We start from the raw sequence: 17,575 nt of genomic DNA, 5'->3' as shown, positions 1-17,575 counted from the left end.
TTGCCTGAGCAGCCAGCCTCAGCCAATCCCTGCCTCACTCCACGCCCCTCAAGCATCCTTACCAGGCACTGCTGTGGGGACTGCTTGTGTCTGTGATCGTACCATTTGGCTCTTTGAGAACAAGGGCAGCCCCGAGCGTGGACCTTATGCTCACGGGGAGCCAGCCCCCGCCAGGGTAAGGACCACCACCCCTGAAGGTTGCACATGGCACAGTGAGTGCTCTGATACAGCGTGACTGCTACGAATGTGTGGCCCACCTGGTAGACAGGTATTCTCGGTAAAGGGGAGCAGACATCCTTGGAAGATGGAATCTCTGCTAAGTAGGCTGTTCTGAGAAGCTAGTGTCTGCATCGCACCCATGCGGACTCAAAGCGCTTCTCTAAGGGTCGTCCTTGGCTTAAATCACGGAGCGACTCCTGCTGCGTGGGTGATGGGAAGAACCGCCTGCCTCAGCGCGCGCTGCCTCGCCTGCCCACTAACGCCACCTGCCGGCTCCTGCAGGGAATGAGCATGAGCCGTGCGGCTGAGACTGCTTCCTCCAGCGTCTCCCAGAGGCTCTTGGGGGCTGCGAAACGGTCACTGGAGAAGCCAGCCTATAGATTTCATTTTTATCCTGCAGACGGCTGAAAGCACACACTGCATAAGAAGGGGAAGGGGAGACATAAAAGATGAGAAAACAAAGCAAGTTCCAAGAAGGACAGATCCTCCATCCTCACCTGGAAATCATGCTCCCTCCACTTGACCTTCAGCTCTACATTGGACTTTTCTGATCGAACATTGGATGATGACTCTGATACTCAAGCATATCTGTTCTATTCTTCAGGTGAATGTCCCTGGCATGTCAGTCTGTGGTCGCCAGTCTGAAGCCACTGGGAGCAGTTCAGATCCCCACGATGCTCCTTCCTCCTCACAGACCAATCTCATTTCAGGAGGACGGCAGTGCCCGAAGAAAGGATGATGCAGAAAGCCCACTACCTTCAAAGCCAGTTCAGGGGGCAAAGTTGCTCAAAGCCCAAGGACCCAGAGCAGCATTTCTGAAACAATTTTGTGCAAAGGACACCTTCGGTAAATCCCTTGAATCCCTTCTCAGAATGCCTTTAAGGACCGTAAGTAAAATACACAAGAATTCAAAGGAAACCGAGTATGTCGAACTACAGTTAGTTATCAAACTACTTAAAAACAAATTTATCATGTATTAATATCTGTGATTATTATTTGCCCGCTAAATAGCATCTCTAGCTGCGTATCTAATGATAAACATGATTTTGCACTCATGGTGAGTATAAACAATATTTTGAGATACCTATACAAACTTGACTCTAATATGAAAATATCTGTGATTTCTATTAATGACAAACATCCCAGGCACTGCTAATGTCACAGTGAGTTGTTGCCTACACAACTGAAGGAAATGCTATTTTGTAGGTAGCTTTCCATGAACATCAAGGTGCAAGTTTATTTCTTATTCAAGATTACAGATGCTCTGAACTTGACTCTCAGAACGCTTGGGGTCTCTCGGGGAACACCAGGCCAAGCACCAGAGTGTCTGGCTCTTAACAGCGTCCCACATGTTTGCCTGAAGCCATCTTCCCGGCCTCCTCCCGGCCATGCTCTGAGCAGCACCTTCTCCCCTTTCCAGCTAAGAAGGCCAAGGCTCGGGAAAGTTGAGCTTTCGAAGCTGAACCCCCCTCTGGAGCCCATGCTTTCTCGCCATCCCACCCTCCTAGGGAGCTCTCCTTCCGTCTAAGCAGCCCCGTCGTGGTGAAGCCACTTTCTCACGCCTTGTCTCCAGCTAGAGAGGAGACAGAGTGGGGAGATCACGGCATCCCCCCCCACCAGTGGAGACACAGGAAAACCTGCAGTGCTTCCTGCCACTCCCACCTGCCCAGGACCCTTCTCAGAGATGGAGGGAAACTTGACATACGCTAGCCCTTCAGAAGGAAGAGAAGGGTGTGGAAAATTCCATTCTGCATGCGAGGCCTGCAGTTAAACTGTGCCACCTAGTGTGGGGATCTGCAGCCCCTGGGAGACCGAGGCTGAGGCCCGGTTAGTAGCTGCGTGGGGGCCCTGAAGACTTGGGGGTGGAAGTATGACCTCTCGCCCCGGGCAGGGACGCGGGCTCCTGGAGACTAAGCCTTGGAAATGCCTGCCCCAGCCTTTGAATGCAGAGAGGTGTAAAACTGCCATCTTCAGGGCCAGCCCCAACTCAGGGAATTCCTTTTTGTCTACGGGGGGCTCCACATGCCTTTTCACTTTGATGGACTCGGTCCCAGCAGCTGATGAGACGAACGCCTGCCAGGCATTGGGCCTGCGACCGGGCACCTGGGCCCTCCAGGTGATTCCTTAGTCAGCCTGGAGCAGAGCAGAGCTTGGGGCTGGGAAGGCCCACGGAGAGGTGGACAGGAATAAAGCCTCGGCTAAGGCTGTCACGGCGATATCTGGGGCCCCTGACAACCGGATGGAAATGGTAAGTGACATCTCAACTACCGGCTTTACCCAGCTTAGCTCAAATCTCTTCCAGGGCTCGGGTTTGCCTTAGAGGCTTGGGTCCCCTGGGCAATAAAGTCCCTGGTGGAGAAGCAAATTGAGAGCAGCTTTCATTCAGTCTGAAGCTTTCAGAGGGACCTTAAAAGGTGGATTTTTTTTATTAATCTACGCATGAGGAAACCATCAGACAAATCCAAATTGAGGGACATCCTGAAAACAGCTGGCCTGGACTTTTCAAAATTGTCAATGTCCTGGAGGGAAAGGCTGAGGAATTGTTCTAGAACTGAGGATGCTAAAGAGATAGGTCAACTAAATGCAGCTTGCAACCTGATCCTGGAGCAAACAAACAAGGAAACATTATTGGGACAACTGGGGAAATGTGAATTGAGACTGTCTACTGGATAATAACATTGTCCCAACGCTAAATGCTCTGATATCCATAACCACACTATGGTCACGTAGGCAGGTGTCCTTGATCTTAGGAGATGGACAAATTACTTAGAGATGAAAGGACATATGTCTGTGACTACATCTCAAATGGGTTCAGTATTTGCAGAGACGTGGGTGGACCTAGAGATAGCCATACAGAGTGAAGTAAGTCAGAAAGAGAAAAACAAATATTTTTATAATATCACTTATATGTGGAATCTAGAAAAATGGTACAGATGAACTTACTTGAAAAGCAGAAATAGAGTCACAGATGTAGAGAACAAACTTACTGTTACCAAGGGGGGAACGGGAGATGGGATGAATTGGGAGACTGGGATTGACATATATACACTACTATGTATAAAATAGATAACTAATACTGTTATACTAATACTGCTACTGTATAGCCAGGGAACTCTACTCAATGCTCTGTGGTGAACTAAATGGGAAGGAAATCTAAAAAAGAGTGGATATATGTATACGTATAACTGATTCACTTTTCTGTACAGCAGAAACTAACACAACATTGCAAAGCAACTATACTCTAATAAAGATTAATAAAAATGCGTAAATAAAATAAAATGGGTTCAGAAAAAACAATTAGGTAGATAGTGACAAAGATTCTTTGCTTGACCAAACTTCAATCTGTCCTGACCTCATGAGAATTCCTCAATAAGAGAGCCAACGTAACGAATTGCTAATAAAATTCTGAAGGAAAAGAAAAGCTCGGACTTTTACCGCGAACACAATCACCCAGTCATTCAAATCTACCCATTCAACAATGCGCCAGCTATCGAGCTATATCTCTAAGCTCCCACCCCACCTTCCGTCCTTGGCTTTGTGATGCTGTGGCTGGGACGCTGCATCCACGGTTCCGCTCGGCCAGCCTCCCCCATTGGAAGAGAGGCTGTGGGGCTGGAGAGGGAGGGTTTCTTCCTTCCTTTTCCTGGCACTTCCTGTTCCTGTCTGTGCCCCATCAGCGGTGCTTCTTTACCAGGTGATGGCAGCTGCTTCTCACGGCAGCAACTGGATCAAGTCTGCAGTTGTCCCAAGACTGGCAGGACCCATTTCCTTGTGCCCCCTGCTCAGATATCCGAGTTCCATGGGACCCCCTCCTCTGAGCTTCTAAGGTTGGATAATTTCCAACCTTCCTTTGTTCTCTCATCCCCAGGGGAAGTAGCTCTTTCCTTCAGACGCCAACACCATAACACCTTAGACTTCTCTTTTTGCCTTTCAGTTACTCAGGTAACAGTGCTTTCTTAAAATTCTCTGTGTGTTAAAAGAACTGTGCAGTTTTGTCTCCTGGCTGGTTGAAGCAGCCTCTGTGAACCACCATGAAATCAGATGCCAACACCTTCAGATGCCAACACCATAACACCTTAGACTTCTCTTTTTGCCTTTCAGTTACTCAGGTAACAATGCTGTCTTAAAATTCTCTGTGTTAAAAGAACTGTGCAGTTTTGTCTCCTGGCTGGTTGAAGCAGCCTCTGTGAACCACCATGAAATCCCCACAGTAAGTATTAAACCGGAAGAAAAGGGCCCCCCACCAAAGGCTGACATATTTCCAAAGGATGAGAAGATGGCTTTCCAAGATAAATCAGCCTTTGTATTTATGCTGAATTGGACAAACATTTGGATCAGTGCAGTTTGTGGTTCCCATGGGGCAATATCCTTCAACTCCAAGGAAATGGCTTCAGATAGCAAGTCTCCCATGGCTCTGACGTGCCAGGGGACAGCGGGAGACTTGGACGACGCAGCTACCCATGTCCTCCTGGTCAGCCAGGATGGCAGCCTCGCTCAGTAAATAGATCTCTATCTGAACGCTTTCGCAAGCGGGATTCATCCTTCCAGGAGTGGTGAGTATCTGTTTCTGAGCCAGGCAGGTTATTTTATGGCTACAGAGCCAACAGGACATTTCAGATCTTGGCAGAGTTCCCTTGGCAGCTTTAAAATGCCTTCTTTAATTGTCCTCCAGACCCATGCATGAGACCAAAACTCTTTTTTCTGGATGGGCAAGCTGAATCGGGAAAGGACGGGGCGGTTCCAGGCAGGCACTGTCACTCAGAGCTCAGCTCAACCTCTGAAAGCTTCCACCTTTCCTTCCAGGGACAGACCTGTGGGTCACCTGGCTAAGGTACGTGGCCACACCAACCCCGTGGCTGATCTGGTCTGCATCTCCTTCCCAACCTGCCTCCATGATGCTGGAGTCTCCTTGAGAACCAGGGTCTTATTGTTATCAGTGTCTCCGTGAGCAGCGTGGTCCCTGACCCCTGCCAATGCTACTGGTGTTTTTCTTGAGCTGAACAAATTGAATTGAGTGTACTAATTCCTGGTGGGAGCTTTAAGGACTATGTAGAAACATGACCCCATACTCTGATCTCCTACAGCCTCTATTGGTTTTGCCTTTTCATTCACCTCTGCTGCCCCTTCCTTTAATCAGCAGAGAGAGAGGGAGAGAGAGAGAGAATGGGCCAGCCATTATTTCCCACTGAGGGCCTCCATGAAAACCCAGAGCTGGGGAAGGGGCCACAGAGGCACCCAATAATGCCAGATACAAGATGAGGCGGCCACAAGACAAGACACCTTCAGGCAAGAAAACACTTGTCAATCCTCTTCTCTCTCAGTTTAAAAATCAAGCCATTTTATGCTAGAGAGGGTGTGGGAGAAAAGAGAACCCTCCTACACTGTTGGTGGGAATGTAAACTGGTATAGCCACTGTGGAAAACAGTATGGAATTTCCTCAAAAAACTAAAAATAGAACTACCTAGGATCCAGCAATTCCACTTCTGGGTATGCATCCAGAAAAAATGGAGACACTAATTTGAAAAGATACATGCACCACAATGATCACAGCAGCACTATTTACAATAGCCAAGACATGGAAGCAACCTAAGTGTCCATCAACAGATGAATAGATAAAGAAGATGTGGTACATATATACACAATGAAATATTACTCAGCCATAAAAAAGAAGGATATAATGCCACTTGCAGCAACATAGATGGACCTAGAGAATATCATTCTAAGTGAAGTAAGTCAGACAGAGAAAGACAAATATCATATGATACCACTTATATGTGGGATCTAAAAAATGATACAAAGGAACTTATTTACAAAACAGAAACAGATTCACAGACATAGAAAACAAACTTATGGTTACCAAAGGGGAAAGGGAGGGAAGGGAGGAATAAATTAGGAGTGTGGTATTAACAGATATGCATTACCATATATAAAATAGATAAGCAACAAGGATTTACTGTATAGCACAGGGAACAATATCCAATTTCTTGTAATAACATATAATGGAAAATAATATGAAATATATATATATATATATAAAACTGAATCACTTTGCTGTACAACTGAAACTAACACAATATTGTAAATCAACTATATTTCAATTAAAAAATTAATTAAAATAAAATATTTAAAAATTGAGCCATTTTAATGTCTCTTGTAACAACAACAAAAGCAAAATTTTAGATATCATAAAATATCTTTTTTATCTATAAGACTGGTTGTAATTATTGGCATTATAAATGTTAACCTAAAACAATTAAACAGTCAGTTATTTTTATCAGCAAAACAAGTTTATTCTGGAGCTGCAAAAAACGCAATCGGAGACATGAAACTATGGTGAACCACATGCAAGCCTGGTAAAGCAAAGGAGAAGAAACTCTTTTATAGAGGAGAAGAGAAAGCTGGAAGGGGCTGTTATAAACAAAAAGCCTACTGGAGGAAACTGGGAGTTCAAGGTATAGTGGCTTTTCATTGGCTGAATAATGATAGTCTCTCATTGGCTGAGCTGTTGCCAGGCAAGGAGAAAACCTATCTTCCTCCTGATGGCCATAGTAGTGTCCTTTCCTGCTGCAGATACAAGGTAGTCTCCTCCTGTTGGGCTCTGTATTGACATTGAGTGGTAAGTGCATGAGAGCATCTCCTCTGGCCTCCCGACTCTTTTTTAGTGAGGTTTCCCTTTATTCATTTTTATAATGGTAATACTAATTTGAGTATTATTAACAGCCAACATATATTGAGATTGGGCTTTTTAATTCACCTATAACATTAATAAAGATTGAAAAAGATAGATGACATTATACATGTACTAGAATGTTAAAAAAAAAAAAACAACTAGTAATACCAAGTGATGGCAAGGATGTAGAGCAATTGGAACTCTCATACATTGCCAGTGGAAATGCAAAATGGCACAGGAAAAGGAAAAGGTTTGGCAGGATTTTTTTTTTCAAATTAAACATAAACTTACTCTATGATTTAGTTTAGCAGTCTCACTCCTGGATATCTATCCAAGGAGAAATGAAAACTTATGCTCACACACACACCAAAGAAAACCTATATAAGAATGTTTATATAAGCTCTATTCATTATCAACAACAACTGGAAACAACCCCAAATGTCCTTCAGTGGGTGAATGGATAAATAAATGTGGTGCACCCGCACACTGGAATACTTAGTAGTCAGCACTAATGAGGAATAGCTATTGATGCCTGCAGCTAGGTGGGTGGATCACAAAGGCATCGTGCTGAATGAAAGACACCAGACGCAAAAAGTTGCATACTGCAGGATTCCATTTATGTAACATTCCAGGAAAGTAAAATTATAAAGATGTTGAAGAGTTCAGTGCTTTTCAGGGATGTGGGTAGTGTTTGACTGCAGAGAGGCAGCCCAAGGGGTTTCTGGGGTGGTGAAACTATTCTGTATCTTGATTGAAGTAGAAGTTTCACGATATACATGTGCTGAAAATCCTAAAACTGAGCACTAAAAAAGCCAATGGTACTGTATATAAATTTTGAAAATAACAATAGTAAGAGAGATTAAATAAACAGCCAAAGGTGGTTTGGAGAAATGGCTGATTCCAGGCTGGAGGCAAGAAAAGATCAAGGTGAGCCTGAAGCATCTTGTGCCACAAAATAAGGATATGCCCAGGGATGGGGGTCCCGTCGGAAGGGATGTCAGTTGCCAAATCTGGGATGATCTGGCTATCAAAACGGGTAACTACAGAAACACACTGAATACAAAAAGATCCCATGAGTCCCTACTAATACTGCAAATGGTGAGGGATAAGATGAAAAACTTTTCTTTACAAGGTATAGTGACCACTTAAAAAAAGAAAGTAAAAGAAATAATAGAAAATGAAACATCGCTATACAGCCAGCAAAGCAATAATTGATTCAGGTGAGGATCATCAATGGATCCTAAAATCTCTGGGTGAGAGAATGTTGAGAAACAGAATATTCAGTCTCAAAGTATCACTGAGTCAGTCACTTATTAATCACAAAGGATCAGGGCATTTTTCCAATGGAGACATATAACCATGTGATCAAAAAGTTCACATCAACAATAATAGGCCCAATGGGCATCATGTTCCTCCAGACACAAGGCACTGAGAAGGAAGCAATGTCATCTGGGTAAGATGCCTGCCAACAATAATTATGCTAACTCTAATCCTGAAGAAGCCATCAGAGAAATCCAGATTGAGGAACATTCTATGAAACTCTTTAAAATGTCAGTGCCATGAAAGACTACAAAAGAGACTAGAGCAGTGTTCTGGATGAAAGCAGATAAAAGACACATGACTAGGAAACGCCATCTGTCATCCTTGATTCCATTTGGGATCAAAACAAAAATCTATTAAGTATTCAATAATCTGATGTGGACTTTACATTAGAAAACTGTAAAATCAGTGTAAAATTTCCCAAGTGTGATGATCACAGGATGCTTATGTAAGAACACGTCCTCATTCTTAAGAGATACACACTGAAGTATTTCAGGGCCGAGAGTCACGATGTCTATAACTAACTTGAAGAGCTTGATGAAAACGAATACGTGTCAAAATGTTAACAGTTGGTGGATCTATAACAGGTGGAAATTTTACAAGGGCTCAGTATACTTATTATTGAGATTTTTTTCAAAGACTATTTTTCAAAATAAAATAAAAAGCAGTGGGAAAAGAAAAATGTCTTTAAAGGATGAGGAAGACCTAGTATTGACAAGGACATGGCCCACTGGGAATTCTCCTGATGCAGCTGGTGGATGTGAGATGTCACATCCTGCCTGGAGGAGAGTGGGACTCATGCCAAAGTGTAAACTGAGAACAGTTTGACCAGCCACCCCACTTTTATGCTAACTTAAGGAGAGAACTCACTAATGTGCAAAGATGTACATGCCCTACAGTTTCATTACATCCTTAATTTTTATATCAAAAAAACCCCTAGAAACAACTTAAGGTCCATTATTGAAAAACTGGTTAATAAATTATGGAGCATTTCCAACCCAGTGGTCTGGAGCAAGGGCTCTGAAGTCAGATGCTGTGGTGGTGCTGTTGAATTTCCTCGTGCCTCAGTCTCATCTGTGAAATGGGCATAATAAAAAAAACCTGCCTCGTAGAGTTATGAGCTTATGTAAGATCACTTAGGTAAAGCATTTAGCACAGGCACAGAGCAGGTATCAAATCAATATTACATATAACGTAATCAGTAAAAATGATGATGCAGACCTATATTTATTGACCTGCAAAGAAGCCTATGACAGAGTTGAATGAACAGCAGGTGACCGAATAGAATGCAAGGTCGAATTCCACTCTTGTAAAGGGCATTTTAAATTTCCATCTGGACAGAGTGAAAGCCAGCTGTCCCCAAGGATGGTCACCTAAGTGTGAACCGTGGTTAATGAGCAGGGTCTTCTAGTCCTGTCTTTTCTTCTTTGTACATTTCTATGCTGTTAGATTTTCTTTTTTTTTTTTAATTATTAGCACCTTTAATTATTATTTATTTATTTATTTATTTATTTTTTTGCTGTGTTGGGTCTTCGTTTCTGTGCGAGGGTTTTCTCTAGTTGCGGCAAGCGGGGGCCACTCTTCATCGCGGTGCGCGGGCCTCTCACTATCGTGGCCTCTCTTGTTGCGGAGCACAGGCTCCAGACGCGCAGGCTCAGTAGTTGTGGCTCACGGGTCTAGTTGCTCTGCGGCATGTGGGATCTTCCCAGACCAAGGCTCGAACCCGTGTCCCCTGCATTAGCAGGCAGATTCTCAACCACTGCGCCACCAGGGAAGCCAGATTTTCTTTTTTTACAACACAAAAATGACACTTTTACAATCAGTTTTTTTTTTTTTAATTTTTAAAAGATAAACAAATCAGAGCTCCCTGGACTTTGCCTGGCTTTGTCTGGGGGTCTGACCAGACATCCTGCGAGATGAGAACAGGCCATCTCTCACCACCTCTGCCCATCTACGCTGACATTCGATGACCTTGGACACAGGTTACCGGCTCCTTCCTCCCGCCCCCCACCCCACCCCAGGATCCTTCACAGCTCCCTGTCAGCCAGGCAGGAGGAATCTGGTTCCTGTGTCACCATGAGATTGTGCTTCTTTATTGTCACCATGAGATTGTGTCTTCCCCACTTTTGTACCTCATTGTCACGCAGCAGGTATTGTGCGCCTACTGGGGAACGACAATGGATGTGCAGAAGGTTCACTGAAACCTAACAGCTATTGTCCGGGGGTTTTATAAAGACACCCTACTGTCCTGCAGAAACATAGCTTGCAGCCTCGATTCCCAAGCCCTGGCTTCCGGCACTGAGGTGCCGAGTACCCCGCTGACCACGAGATGGCAGTCTTTCCCCGCCTCAGGCCTCGCGGAAGCCCACATCCCAGACTGGTGTTTTCTGAATCCAGCGTCTGTGTCGCCTGAAGCATCAGGAAAGAGATCCTTTACTAAAGAGACCTTCACTAAAGACAAGAACAGTAGGATTAAATATTCGGAAACAGAAGAACTCGAAGAAGAAAATACAATTTCCCAACACCACGTGCTTACCCAGCCTTCTCTGCAACAAAAGTTTCAACAGTTTTGTGCCCATTTGCAGTCTGGAGTCGAATTAGAATTGCCAAGCATCCCGGCGAGCTCTGAATCGACATTCCTTTATCCCTTTGTGCCACTCAAAGCCAGATATTGATGTCTGAAAACAAGATACATAAGCTTCATTATTTAAGTGCCTTTTCCTTAAACAAGAACGCTTTAATACTTAACAAGGTAGGGAAGCTACATAATTTAAAATCTATGCGAACAGAAATAAGAAATTATTTGTAGCGGTCTCCACTTTTACACCCACCAACAAAGAAAGACATTCACAATTTTTTGCCTTCCCAGGGCCCCAAAATACAACACAGGCCTGTTCTCCTGCTCCAGGCAGAAGCTGCAGCTGAAGCTGTTCTTTATCGGCTTTTCTTTCTCAATATTTACCAACCAATAAATCTTTTTTCCCCTAAGACAACTGACATTCGAATCCTGTTCATGTGGAGGCTTGTGATCCAAATAATATTAAATAAACTGCTTCATTATCCACTGAAAAAGTATTAAGATGCTTCCCCGCCCCCCGCCACGGGTCAATATTCAAGAAGAGAAGGGGGTGTTTCCATCCGAGGAGAGGGCAGCTGCCTGCCCGTCGGGAGCTCATCTCAATCCAGGGGCCTCCTGCTCTGGGGGCGGCCGGGGGCCTCCTCGCTGTCACGGGGGCATGTGCGCTCATCGGGGAAGCCTGTCTGTTTTGGCCCAAAGGGCTTCCCACAGAAGCTGCTCCACCAGCAAGGGCCAGCCTGTCTGCAGCATTACCTGAGCTGCAACCCAGGACTCCACAGAACAGACTGCAGATATTTTGCCCATTTCCAAAGTGGAAGAATTCCAATTCCATTGTCCCATAAGCCAGTGCCACCTTCTCTTCCTTGAACGAGAGGCGTGTGTGGTGCCCGAGGCGTCAGGAGTGGGAGGTTCCGGGCCGAGCCTCTGGTAACTGCCTGGTGGGACCAGCCCAGGACTCACCTCAACTTCTCCACCTGTAGAATACGTCCCACTGGCTGATCCTTCTAACCTTCCCATCATTCTACTTATCGGGGGCTGGAAATAAAGGAAGGGGCTTTGGGACACTGAGAACGCCCAGCCATCAGAGACCGCAAACACTGGTTTGATCTTTTTTTATATACTTTTTTTAAATTTTATTTTTAATTTATTTTTGATTGAACTATGGTTGATTTACAATATTCTGTTAGCTTCAGATATACATACAGCATAGTGATTCCATATTTTTACAGATTACATTCCATTATAGGTTATTACAAGATATGGGGTATAATTCCCTGTGCTGTACAGTAAATGTTTATTGCTTCTCTAGTTTATGCATAGTAGTCTGTAGGTGTTAATCCTATACCCCTAATTTGTCACTCCCCCTTGCCCCTTCCCTTTGGTAACCACAACTTTGTTTTCTATGTCTGAGAGCTTGTTCCTATGTTGTATATACCTTTATTTGTATTATTTTTTAGATCCCACAGATAAGTGATATCATATAGTATTTGTCTTTCTCTGTCTGACTTATTTCACTAAGCATAGTATTCTCTAGGTCCATCCATGTTTCTGCAAATGGCAGTATTTCATTCTTTTTATGGCTGAATAATATTCCATTAGTATATATGTACCACATCTTCTTAACCCAGTCGTCTGTGGATGGGCACTTGTGTTGCTTCTATAATACTGTCAAAATCTTAATGAAAATTAAGAAGCCCACCCCTGGAGAATCTTGTAGAATAAATTTTTTCCTATTAATAGTAATAACTAATATTTACATAGAGATTTTATTGTACCAGGCTTCATTCTAAAGTTCTGTCATACTAATTAATTTAACCCTCACAACACTCCCATATTATTATGACTGTTTATACTCAAGGAAGCTAACACTGAGAGGTTAAATGATGTCCCCAAGGTCACGTAGCTGGCGACTGAAAGATCTGAAGCTGGGGTGCCTTGCTCTGAAGCCACTCTCTTAACCCCCTGCTCCATGGATGTGGCAAGTCCAGGCAAACTCTGGGGGCTGTCGTATCCTGAGCTGGGTACAGAGCAGCGCTGCACACCAGATGCCCTGTCCACTGTGTGAGTCATGCCGCTAGCCTCAGGCATCGCCCTATAAGTGATCTTGTCTCCTTCCAGTCCTCCAACCCCATCTTTATTCTGCCTTTATTCTGACAGGCGTGGCTAGGGGTGGTACCCACACTCATCAGCATAACCAGGCTTCTGACATTATTTTACAACAACATAAATAAGACATGTGTAATTCTTCCTCTCTTAAAAAAACTACAAGGATACAGAATCATAATTCAGAAGATAGTTGTGTTTCTGTACACTAACAACAAAACATCTGAAAAAGAAATAAAGAAAATAATCCCATTCACAATAGCATCAAAACCAACAAAATACTTAGAAATAAATCTAACCATAGAGGTGAAAGATCTGAAAACTACATAACTTTGATGAAAGAAGTTGAAGGAAACACAAACAAATGGAAAGATATTCCATGCTCATGGATCAGAAGAATTAATATTGTTAAAATATTCATATTCATCCATCTATAGATTCAAAGCCATCTACAGAGTCAGTGCAACCCCGAACAAAATTCCAATGGCATTCTTCACCAAAATAGAAAAAACAATACTAAATTTTGTCTGGAGCTACAGAAGAACCTGAATAACGAAAGCAATCATGAGAAAGAGGAACATCACACTTCCTGATTTCAAACTATACTACAAAGCTACAGTAATCAGAACAGTATGGTGCTAAAAAAAAAAAAAAACCCACATAGACCAATGGAATAGAATAGAGAACCCAGAAATGAACCCCTGCATATACAGTCCACAGATATTTGACAAAGGAGGAAAGAACACTCAATGGGCAAAAGGCCACTATAATGGTGGATTGGTGGACACATGTCATTATACAATTGTCCAAACCCACAGAATGTACAACACCAAGAGGGACCCCTAGTGTAAAGTGGACTTTGGGTGATGATGACACGTCAGTGTAAGTTCATCAATTGTAACAGGTGTACTACTCTGATGGGAGATGCTGATAGCAAGGAAGGGGATACATGTGTGGGGACAGGGAAATCTCTGTATCTTCTGCTCAATGTTGCTGTGAACCTAAAATCACTCTAAAAAACAAAGTCTTAATAAAAATAAATAAATAAATGGATGATAGTTTAAAAAACAACTAACAAGCTTAATGGCTTAAGCCAGCAGAGCCATTTTTTGGTCACGAATGTGTGGTCCGGGTGGGACTCGAAAGGAAGAGCGCATCTCTCTTCACTCTTTCCATGCAAACCCCATGGGCATTTCTGGAGTCAGAGCTTTGGTCTGTGGCTCCAACACCAGGTCCAGCTAAATGATGGGTACCCTGCTCTACCCAAGCAAACCAAGAGCTGCCCCCCTCCATGCAGCCTTCCCTGATTCTCCTCTCTGGCAGGATGACCAGCCAATAAACTCTCTCCCAGAGCTTGTTATCTCATTATGGCTCCTGGCCGGTGGCTTGTTGTGTTGCCCGAATCCACTGAACACCCCTTGAGGCAGGGGGCTGCGCTTTCTGCTTGCTGTCTCCCCAGCTGTGCTGGCCCAGGATTGGGCACACACGGGCTGTTGATTGTTGACTGAGAGTGAGAGAAAAGAGTGGGGGAAACCCAGGGATGCAGCCATAATGCTATTTGAGTTCTCTTTGTGAAGAGAAGTTGACATTTTGCTTATATTTCATTGGGAATCCCATTCATATACACACAGTAATGTGTGTCCTGCTTGTGTGACGAGCACGCATTTGTGTGAGTGTGTGCCTGTGTGCGAATGTGCATGTGCATCTGTGTGTAAACATGTTTGTGTGACTGTGTGGATATTTACGTGTCTGAGTGCACGTTTGCATCTGTAAGTCTGTGTACACTTGTGTGTGAGTGTGTGCCTGTGTATTTGTGTGTGTGTCTATCAGTACATGTATACACGGGCATGAATGTGTGTACACGCACGTGTGTGTGTGATGTGCACACAACCCCCATCCAACCAGCCTGCCGCGGGCTGCGGGGCTGGGCCGTGATGCTCCTGCCCTCATTGGCGATTCTGCCAGCATCCTCGGGACGCCATCCTGACTTCCTCTCGAGGACGAGGAGCTGAGCAGAGGTCAAGTGACCTGCCCCAGACCCCACAGCAAGTCGGGGAGGCTCGGCGAGGCTCTGATCGCAGGGCTCTCACTCCCCCTGCGAGGCCGGGCCCCTCTCTGCGGCGTGTTGGCGCCTGGCCCAGGCCCGGCTGCCGCTCTGAGAGCCCCATTGTGGGCCTGAGTGGCTGCGTGCCATCCCCGCGATCCCACAGGTGACGGGTCTGTGCAGAGATGCTGAGGGGCTCCCGAGGGGACAGGAAAGGGGGCTCCTTCATTCTGTGTGGCTAAAGGGGGAAGGAGGGAGAGGGAAGCAAAGCCAAAGGGGAATAATGAAGGCCGAGAAGGACGCACAGGGAGAGCGGAGGGGGCCGGTGAGCAGAGGCGGAAACACACGCACACAGACAGCAGCAGGAAGCGGAGGGCTGGGGACAACGTTGGCTCAGGAAACTTTTTGTTTCTGGCTCTAATTGGTGACCCCACTCAGAGTGGCTGGAAACGGGCACAGATCAAGAGACTTGAGTGCCGGGTGGAAAGCAGGGCGGGCTGAGAGGTGGGAACGGCAGCCAAGAGCGGCTTCCAGCCTTGGCACCAGTGGCTCTGAGAGCTACTCCTCTGGCAGAGAGGGAGGGCTCGAAACCCTCCCAAACCGTGCTCCCAGCGGGGCTCCCCATGGAAAACCCACCTGCACAGAGGTGCCCCCGGGCTGCGACCCGTCACCCCAGTGTGCCAGCCGGATGCGCTGCGCAAGGGCGCTGGAACAGCCCTGGAAACGGCGCCGCATGGGAAAAACGGCATTCACCAGAGCTTTTCTCATAAAAACGACTAAAAGGAGTGCTTCTTAATAAGCTAGTTGGGTAGGAAGTAAGACCTCCCAAGGATCGGGTTTAAGTAACAACAGGCACGCAGAGAACTTCCTTCCAGAGCGGAGGTTGCTGGTTAAGGGCAGGCTTTGGTCTTGTTTGTCAGGATGTGCTGTTTCGGGACCAGAGGACGATTACCTGGGACAACAGAAGGGCAAAGACAGCCACCAGTAGGCATCCCTCACACCTTCCCCCACGCCTCTCCCCTGATCAACAAATATTTTAAGCACATCCATCTAAAGAAGCACAAATTATTTTCCAGGAAAATTAACCCAAAGTACACATTTCAAAAATGAGCAAATTGTAGATTGGAATGGGGCATCAACATTTGTCTTCCTCCTCTCTTAGGACTCCTTTAAGGGAAAGAAAAAAGGGACGACAATCTCTTAAGAGCAAAAGCTAATGCAAGGAAACCAACAATCAAAGGATGAAGATTTCCAAAAACAAATCTCCAGCACCGGGTGGGTGGAAGCGTATTGAAGAGTCAGCCTGTGCGGGGAAACCGTGGCTCAAAATGCACCGGCTGGGACAGCAGTGAAAGGGGCTGAGCTGCTGGAAAACACCAAAGGGCCGTCAGGCTGAGTGTCGGCAGGCCCAGCGGTGGGCAAGAGAGAAAAGAGGGAGGAGTTCAAAATCGATGGGAATAAAGACACAGACCTACTAGAGAATGGACTTGAGGATATGGGGAGGGGGAAGGGTAAGCTGTGACAAAGTGAGAGAGTGGCATGGACATATATACACTACCAAACGTAAAATAGATAGCTAGTGGGAAGCAACCGCATAGCACAGGGAGATCAGCTCTGTGCTTTGTGACCACCTAGAGGGGTGGGATAGGGAGGGTGGGAGGGAGGGAGATGCAAGAGGGAAGAGATATGGGAACATATGTATATGTATAACTGATTCACTTTGTTATAAAGCAGAAACTAACACACCATTGTAAAGCAATTATACTCCAATAAAGATGTTAAAAAAAAAAAATCGATTCCCCCAACCACTGAGCTGTTCACTCCCTGCAGCTCTGCCCCACTCTGAGCACAAAGAGGGTAGGCCCCGCAGCACGTACCTCTGGCTTCTGGGGAAGGGAAGGACAGCAGGACAAAGTATTTCTCTCTAAATTGAGCAAATTTTCCAGGTGTTAGGAGCCAGGACTCCTAGAGTGGGTACTGCCACCAGAACCAAGCCCTCTCTGTCCTGGCATCTGAGGGCACCCAGCCCAAAGGCTCCGTGCCTGCCTCTTCCCTCTAAAGTGAAGCCTCTGATCCAATCAGCCCTGCTCCCCTCAAAGGCTGCCCATCCAACCTACACTATTAACAGCTACAAAGTGCACACCAAGTACCTAGGAAAATTAATGACTTTCCTCCTTCTTCAAAATTAACAACAACAAAGGATCACTAGGTATACAGAGAATACAAACTACAAACTACTGGAACAGAAAGACCAAAACAAATGGAAAGAGATGACCCCAGAGAAAACGGACATAATTCAGGAAACTAAAGAAGTCTTTAAAAAAAAAACCCTCGGGCTTCCTTGGTGGCGCAGTGGTTGAGAATCTGCCTGCCAATGCAGGGGACACGGTTTCGAGCCCTGGTCTGGGAAGATCCCACATGCCGCGGGGCAACTGGGTCCGTGAGCCACAACTACTGAGCCTGCGCGTCTGGAACCTGTGCTCCGCAACAAGAGAGGCCGCGACAGTGAGAGGCCTGCGCACCGCGATGAAGAGTGGCCCCTGCTCACCGCAACTGGAGAAAGCCCTCGCACAGAAACGAAGACCCAACACAGCCAAAAATAAATAAATAAATTAATTAATTAATTAATTTAAAAACATTT

This window comes from Balaenoptera acutorostrata, chromosome 15, assembly GCF_949987535.1.
Source record: "Balaenoptera acutorostrata chromosome 15, mBalAcu1.1, whole genome shotgun sequence".
Lineage (NCBI taxonomy): Eukaryota > Metazoa > Chordata > Mammalia > Artiodactyla > Balaenopteridae > Balaenoptera > Balaenoptera acutorostrata.
This window is presented reverse-complemented; position numbering follows the sequence as displayed.